The 8,532-nt window shown below is 38.6% G+C and overlaps 1 long non-coding RNA gene across 1 annotated transcript; it reads left to right on the top strand.

Moving 5' to 3' along the window:
• The first annotated feature begins 6,194 nt into the window (after window positions 1–6,194).
• Window positions 6,195–6,695, top strand: LOC131247261 (uncharacterized). Its single transcript, XR_009171582.1, has 2 exons — window positions 6,195–6,275; window positions 6,373–6,695. It is a non-coding gene; the product is annotated as an uncharacterized LOC131247261 (long non-coding RNA).
• The last annotated feature ends 1,837 nt before the right edge of the window (window positions 6,696–8,532 follow it).

Raw genomic sequence — 8,532 nt, 5'->3', positions numbered from 1 at the left:
CAGATATTGCAGTGGGCAGCAAAGGTGATTCATATTCTATTATGGGGCGTTTGGCGTAGTGTTTTAGATGGGATTGGATGGATAGAATTGCATTTGGTCCCATGCAATTCCATCCAACATTTGGAGACGATGGAAAAGATTGGGATTAGGTGGGATGGAATTTTATTTAGTCCCATAGAATTGCATTTGGTCCCATGCAGGATTTTTGTGGATTTTGAAATCCACTACATGTGTATCCATCCATATACACTGTTTACACGTGACATTCTAGTTATATGTATACAAGTGAACCGCATCCGTTTTAAATTTTGGTCCATTGATTACAATTCCATGGTCCACCAAACATGAATTTACTTAATCCTGTATTTTCCCATGGCAAAAATTTTATACCGTAGAATTTCTAGACATGTAATCATTGTGCAATAATAATGTTAATCCCATCAAATACAATTCAAAACCATTCAATTCCATTTTAGAACTAATATTTGATCACTTATATGTACCGGTTGCACTAGCTCATTTTAGAACGTCTCTAAAAAAAATGAAGTAGGTTCAAAACTATGGGTGTACACAAACCGAGCTAGCTCAGTTAGCTCGCTCGACTCAACTCCAAAAAGCTCGATTCGACTCGGTTCGAAGCTGAGTTCAAGTCGAGTCGAGCCAATTTTTTGAGCTCGAAAATGAGTTCGAGCCAAGTTCGAGCAGCCCCAGCTCAACTCAACTCGGATCGAATCCAGCTCGAATTGAACTCAAATCGAACCAGTTTGGTGACTCGGTTACTTTGCCATTGATGTTGCTCACCAACTGTTTGATAAAATGACTCAACGAAATGTGGCTAGTGGCAAGGAAGGTTTGGCCAGTGGCAAGCAAGGTATGTACATTAAACAAATAATTTTTTTCCTTTTTTTTTGGGGGGGTTTTTATGTTACTTAAAAAGTATTTGATAAAACACCTATAAAACCATTGCCTCCGTTTGTAAAACAGTGAATTTTTTAAGTTGCAGTTTAGGTATTTGTGGAAATACCTCGATGGCGAACTCAGCTCGATCTTGGCTTGAACTCTACCCGAGCTGGCCCGAGCTGCTGACCAAACCGAGCCGAGCTGGCCAGTCAGGCTCGATGACCTAGCCAAACTGAGTTTGAGATCAGCCAGTGTTCGAGCCAAGTCGAGCTAAGGCCAACTCAACTCAGTTCGATTCAATGTACACCCCTATTCAAAACTCAAGTTGGCCATTTCACACGAAAACGTGTGGATGGAAAAGCCTACCCTGATATTTGTGCATCCAACTCATTAATGATGTTATTCCAATCTGGATTAAAGGAAAAGACGGATGTCAGCCTCAATCAGTTCAAATCCTTCTGTCTCGAGGCATGGTCCACATGAGCTGTGCATCTGCCTGATTTTTTAAACACGTCCTGGCATGAGCTGGTGCAACTGATGGACAGGGTTGATATAACAAAGATATTACAGTGGGCCCCACAGAACATAGGAAAGTGAAGTCGTATGCTTATTCACGCCATCCATGTATGCTCTGTAGGCCCACTATGATGTATGTTTTTTTATTCATGACGTCTATCCATTTTTCCAATCATTTTAAGGCATGAAGCCAAAAATGAGCCAGATCCAAATCACATATAGACTGCATTGGAGGAAATAGTGATGATTTAATGCTCACCATTAAAAAGTTAAATTTGATGCTGGACAATTAGCCACTTGCTCTAATAAAGAGTGGCAATCAATCTCTTTATCTCATAGCTCAAGCTCAACATTCCATGGGTTAGGACGTCGGTCGAACCTCCTCATGAGCCCCATTTCACATGGGCCCATCTCACACAGGCTGCCTAGTGTCCTCACGTCGCACATGCTACCCCACCCCACTCGAGCCTGGTGTGAAAATCTCCTTACATTAATCACCCATCAATGAGGAGTATTGAAAACAAGACTTTCTACTTTGATACCAATTTGACGCAGAAAAGTTTCAGATGAAACTGATATTTGTGTTTTTCCTTCATCCAGGCTTGTGTGACTGATCAACACATTCCATGACGGATAAACATTATAGTGGGCCCTAGGAAGTTTTTAATGATAGGCGTTCAATCACCATTGTTTTCTAGTGTGGTCCACTTGAGATTTTTATGTCCCATTTTTGGGCTCATGATCTAAAATACTAGGGAAAAATAGATAACAGCGTGAATAAAACACATACATGATGGTGGGGCCAACAGAGCACCGTAAGTAGCTACCTCACTACTGGCAGCATTAATAGAGAATCCGGTATGAATCAAGGACCACAGGAGCTTCGTGGAGTCCACGGCAATGGCTGAGAGAAATTCACTCCGTCCATCAATTTCTAACACGAGATAAAAAAAAATTAAAAATTAAAATTAAAATATGAGGTAAATCCAAAAGTCAAGTGGGCCACACGACATAAAAGAGTAGGGATGGATAGGATTGTGGAAAAACCATCCATGCTGCAGTGTTGCAGATGGGTGGGCATAAATGCCGACCAGATTTGCAAATCACGCGCTCCACCAGCCTCGGGTTCCTCCGGCTCCACTGACCCGGACGCGGATTTCCTGCCAAAGCCTTTAGCAGGAAGTTCCTGCGCAAGGATACTGGGTGGGGCCACTGAAATGTATGTGAGAAATCCATTCCCTCCATCCGTTTTTGGAGCTCATTTTAATGCGTGCGACCAAAAATTAAATGGATACAAAACTCAAGTGGGTCACACGAGAGGGAAATTTGGGGAAAGAAATTCCTACCGTTGAAACCTTCCTGAGCTCCACCTTGATGTTTATATGCCATCCGAACCGTTTATAAGTTCATTCCCAATGGAAAGAAGGGAAAACACCAAAAAGATATCCTGATATAAAACTTCTATGGCCATAGGAATGTTTCCACAGTGCTCACTGAATTCCCACTGTTTCCTCTCATGTGTCCCACTTGAGTGTTTGATGCATCTCAATTTTGGTCGCACATCCTAAAATGAGATCAAAAAACGTATGGACAGGTGAATTTCTCACAAACATATCGGTGGGCCCCACCCAACATCCTTGCGCAGGAACTTCCTGCGAAAGTCTTTGCAGGAAATCCGCGTCCCACTTGACCAGGATTTAATACTACCCTCCCAGTTGCTACTGGACGGTACTATGTGGGACCCACACCCTGATGTATGTGTTTTATCCATGCTGTCCATCCATTTCTCTATCTCATTTTAACTCATTCCAGGGCATGCGCCCAAAATTTAGGATGAACTACACCACAGGAAACAGTGGTGATTGAATAACCACCATTAAAAACTTCTTAAGGGCTACAAAAGTTTTGGATCAAGCTGATATTTGTATTTTACTTCATCCAGGGATGTGTGACCTAATCAACAGGTTGGATGGAAAATAAACATTACAGTGTGCCCTAGTAAGTTTTTAATAGTGGGCGTTCAATCACCACCGTTTTCCTGTGGTGTGGTCCATCTGAGATTTGGATCTGCCTCATTATAGAGCACATGCCTTAAAATAATGATCCAAAATGGATGGATGGCACAGATTAAACACATGCATCATGGTGGGGCCCACGGAGCAGTCGCTACAGGCAGAATCCGTATGCAGCTCCACCTAATCATCTCCCCTTTTTGGGTACGGCTAGCTCGTATGTTAGTTTTGCCCCCATTTTAAAAATACGGTGATGACCCTTCAAGCGTGCATGTGGAGTTGCAATGCAATTTAAGCCGTTAATAACACCCAGATCCAGCTAAGTGGTAGACTGAGTGAAAGATACCTAGTTGCAACACTGAGGTCTTGGCATCGATTCCCTAGTGGGGGTGGCTAACAGTGAAGTGTGAACTGACAGTGGGTGTACTAACAAGCTAAAAAAATAATAATAATAAATAAATTAAGCCGTTAATAGATAACATTGATCCTTCGAATTTGAACTACTAACTATTTTAATTTTAGCCATTAATTGGGTGATTAGGCATTTTTGATAAGCTTGACCTTAAAGTCAGATGCTATACATCAGTAATACTATTTTTTAAATGGTGCAAAACTATCATTGGATTCTACCCCTTTAGTCGAGACTTTTTTTTTTCCCTAAAAAAGATGATTATACAGGTAAATGTCCCTTAATAATATGGTCAGTGAAGCCTAACGAGGCTCAGGAATCCATGTATGTGATGTAGTGTATATAGTTCAGTTATCCTGATCGTTGATCAAATGGACCCTAGCATGGATGTATTGTATGTATCAGACCTTCAGGGAAAAAAAACTTACCCAGCTCAACACTTAACAAGAACGAGTTTTAGTTTTTCGATTTGAAAAATGTGTTATCTTTAAAAGTGTTACATTTGTTGGGAAAGGTTCCGTAACAAATGGCTTGTTCAAACTTAATGTTATGAATGAGAAATTGTGCTAGTTCTTCTGCTTAATTGAATCTTTTGATATGTGGCATGTTAAACTAGAACATTTAAATTATCATTATCTTAAAAGCGTAATTAATATGTGGCTTATTCCTAGAGTAGAAAGGAAAAAAAAAAAAAATCAAAATAAATGTAAAATCTAAGTATAATCGAAGCATCCCAGAAAACTGTTCAAACAAGTTAAAAGAAACAATTAAGTCATGAATTTGATTCACAATGATATATATGACCTAAAAAATATTTTAATTCATAGTAGAAAGAAATGTTTTATAACATTCATACATGATTACTCCAGATATGCAAGGGTATATCGGATCCAGAGTTAAGATGAAATAAAAGATAGATACATGGCTTTCATAAATGACGTAGAAAATCAGTTAGATAAAAAGATGAGGGTTCTTAAGAAAATCAGTTAGATAAAAAGATGAAGGTTCTTACTTAGATCTAATTGAAGCGGAGAATACTTTCTCATGACTTCACATCTACTGTGAATCAAAAGGAATTAGTCATAAAGTAACTACACCATATTTACCTCAGTAAAATGGAATAGCTGAAAGGAAAAATAGAACTCTGATAAACATAGTAACTATTATGCTTTCTAGCACTAGTTTACACTTTAATCTATGGAGAGAAACCCCTCTTTACTGCATGTCATATTCTACATTGTGTACCTCATAAGTATTCTGATAAAACTTTCTATGAATTGTAAAAAAATGAAACTCCAAATCTAAGGTATCTTAAAGTATAAGGTGCCTAACCAAGGTGGGACTACATTTACTCAAGATAACAAAATTAGAAGATAAAACACTTTATTGTGCATTTATAAACTATGCACAAAATAACAAGGCTTATAGATTCTTAGTTTTAAAGTCTTATAATCATATTGATGCCAATTCTATCATTAAATCCTTATATACCAAATTCTTTGAAAATAGTTTTTCAACTAAATCCAAGGCTGCTTCTTCCATGGAAGTTGTAGATTCAGACATAAGGATTGATGTGGAGGATGAAACAATAGAAGAACCCTTGAAACCTATAAGTAGGAGGGCTAGAGAATGACACAATAGAAGAGCCCATTCCTATGGTGTAGCAGTGACATGACCTGTAGCGAAAAAAGTTGGACTGTCCTTAATAAGTTCCATAGCTGTGATACAATGGAATGTCTAGCTGCAGGTACACCCCTAATGGGCTCACCTATATGGGTGTAAAAGTGAGACCGCTACCTATGAGAATTGGGACATTCTCTAAACACCTATGAAACTAAAATAAAGCACATGGCCAAAACATGCTAAACTTAAGAAATTTAAGTTGCTCTGAATTGTAGTGCGTGTAACGTGTATGGGTTGTTATCATGGAGGGTTACTTTAAAACACTATTACTACATCCCAACAAACCAGACATGTTTACACTATGCAATGTTCAATTTTTTAAGATATATTTAATGATGTACTTCATTTCACTGATTTGCCCAATTGATTTTCTATTTGACTATCTTCATCATTTTTCCTGAATTTTCAAATTGTGGAGGATTGTTAGAATAAAAAATAATAAATAATTTTTTTTTTTTTTTTTTTTTAAGTTTTGAAAAATCTAGAAATTTTATTTTTACATTTTCTAAACTCACTTGTCTTAATTGTGTTTAATTTTGTCCCACATTAAAAAGAAGATAGGAAACTAAGCCTTTATATTAAAAAAAATTTCTTTATTAATCCTTTAAGGATATGCCATGGGAACAACCTCGCACGCACATATGGGCCACAGTCATGGCGAGGTGCGATGCGGAGTGGTGCCTTTGATCGGGCACTTTTATTTTCTCTGAGTATATTTTATCCTACTCATACACATGACAACAAAGAGCCGTCATGTACGTACCTAATATCTACATTTTTCTTTATAAAGGCTTCCCATAATTATTGTTTATATATTTGAAAAAATCTCTCATCTCTCTGCATTTCTTGTAGCTTCTATCTGCAACTTCTGTTCCGGCAAATCAATACAAGCATTCTTGAGTTCGTGTGGCTGAAGCCATGAGTACACCTAATTGAAGTCATTCATCTTGGAGGAAAGTAGTTGTATCTCAGAAATAGATTTGCTTCAACTCAATACATCAAGGATCTTTCTGTGGGGGCAAATCTGTCTTTAAGACAACGACATTAACGTGCCTAAACTCTCCATATTATTCTCTATTATTTCCGTTTTTAAAATTTTTGTTATATCTCTACATTTTAAAACTAACAAAACTAGGCCTAGATTTCTAGACCTAGATAAACTAATTTCACTTCTTGTTTGGATAGATCCAATCTAAAAATATGGAAATGAAGAACCTCTATGGAATCCTCTTTTTCAGGGTAATGGTAAAAGTTCCATGGTCAAACAACAAGTCTCTCATAACCGTAGAAATCTGCATTGCAACACTGAAGTCATGGGTTCAAGTGCCCATGTGGGGTGTGTGTGCATGGGTGGGTGCATGTGTGGGAGAAAAAAAAAAAAGAATATCTTTGACAACTATCTAAATCTACATTTAGTAGTTCTTTTTTTTCTTCTTTTTTTCTTTTTTTCTTAAGAGCCCAATTCCTTAGTAAGTTTTTATAGAATAAATTTATTTTACATGTGTTGCCCTGTGAGGCCGTGTGAGGCCGTGTGAGGCCAGTCGGGGTGTGAGTATGGCATAGAAGCTATCCATCAAGTCTCCCCACCATGAGAGTTGAATGCTCCAAAAATTAAGTGGATCCAGCCATCACATGGGCTACCATGTGAATTTAGAAGTGTTTGGAAAGTCATCCATTTTTTGACTGGTGCAGTTTACCATGTTGTGTGTACACCATCCAACTTGATAATTACAAAGTGTGATGACAAAATGCCCAAAAAATCAAGCCTATACAATCACTAGGTGGGCCACACCATATGAAAAACAAGGGACAACCATCCAAAATCCTCCAAATTTTCCACATGATGGTTGGATCAGTGTAATTTTAGGGGCAACCAACTTTTATGGTAAGGCAAACCTGTTGGACAGGTCAGAGTCATACACAGGTCCTGTGGGACCCGCGTGCAGTACTTGTAGAATAAGCTTATTCTACAAGGAGTCACATTGGCGGAATTCCTGAGCTTGTCCACAGTTTTCCACCTAAACAAACAGTGAGGAAGATAGCACTCAAATTGCAATTGCATTGATGTACTTGCAATTTGGAATCCATACTCTGAATATGAATCCTAAGGACAAACAAAATCATGATTTAGTTTCCACTATATTAGATGAACAGTTGCAATCCAATTCAGTAGTGCATCCAAACACACCCTAAGTGACTAAATCGAGTCAATGCAAGCAAGCCCAGCAAGGTTTTTATGAACAAAGTAGAAATGATTTCAGTGGTGGAGGAAAGTATTACACTCTCCCTCCCATCTACTCTGGACCATTCATCTGGTGGGGCCACCATTGATCATCAACAGCTTAAATATCACACTGACCTATTGTGGCTAAAATTCAAGGAATCATGGTAAAGCATTAATCACTTGAAAAACTAATGACACCAAACGAGCAGCCCAATCGCCTTCGGAACATAAAAATATTGGATTCCTCATGTTTGCACATTAAGCCAATCAATCTACAATAAGACACTACGCTCAAAAACCATATTGCAGACAACCACCACTAGGGGTGTACACGAACCGAGCTGACTCGGTTAGCTCACTTGACGCGAAAAAGCTTGATTCGACTCGGTTCGAAGCTGAGTTCGAGCTGAGTCGAGCTGATTTTTTGAGCTTGAAAATGAGTTCAAGCCCAGTTCGAGCAGGCCCCAGCTCGACTCGACTCGACTCGGATCAAATCCAGCTCAATCAAACTCGGATCGAACCAGTTCTGTGACTCAGTTACTTTGCCATTGATGTTGCTCACCAAGTGTTTGATAAAATGACTCAACGAAGTGTGGCTGGTGGCAAGGAAGGTATGTACATGAAATAAATACCCTTTTTTTCTTGTTTTTTCTTGGTTTTTATGTTTGCTTAGAAGGTGTTTGATAAAATACATGTAAAACCATTGCTTCTATTTCACATACAGAGGGATTTTGAAGGTGCAGTCCAGGTGTTTGTGGAAATGCCTCAATGGCGAACTCGGCTCAATC

The sequence above is a fragment of the Magnolia sinica genome, chromosome 5 (genome assembly GCF_029962835.1).
Source record: "Magnolia sinica isolate HGM2019 chromosome 5, MsV1, whole genome shotgun sequence".
NCBI lineage: Eukaryota > Viridiplantae > Streptophyta > Magnoliopsida > Magnoliales > Magnoliaceae > Magnolia > Magnolia sinica.
The sequence above is the reverse complement of the archived record's forward strand: the minus strand, read 5'-3'. Positions and strand labels throughout refer to the sequence as shown.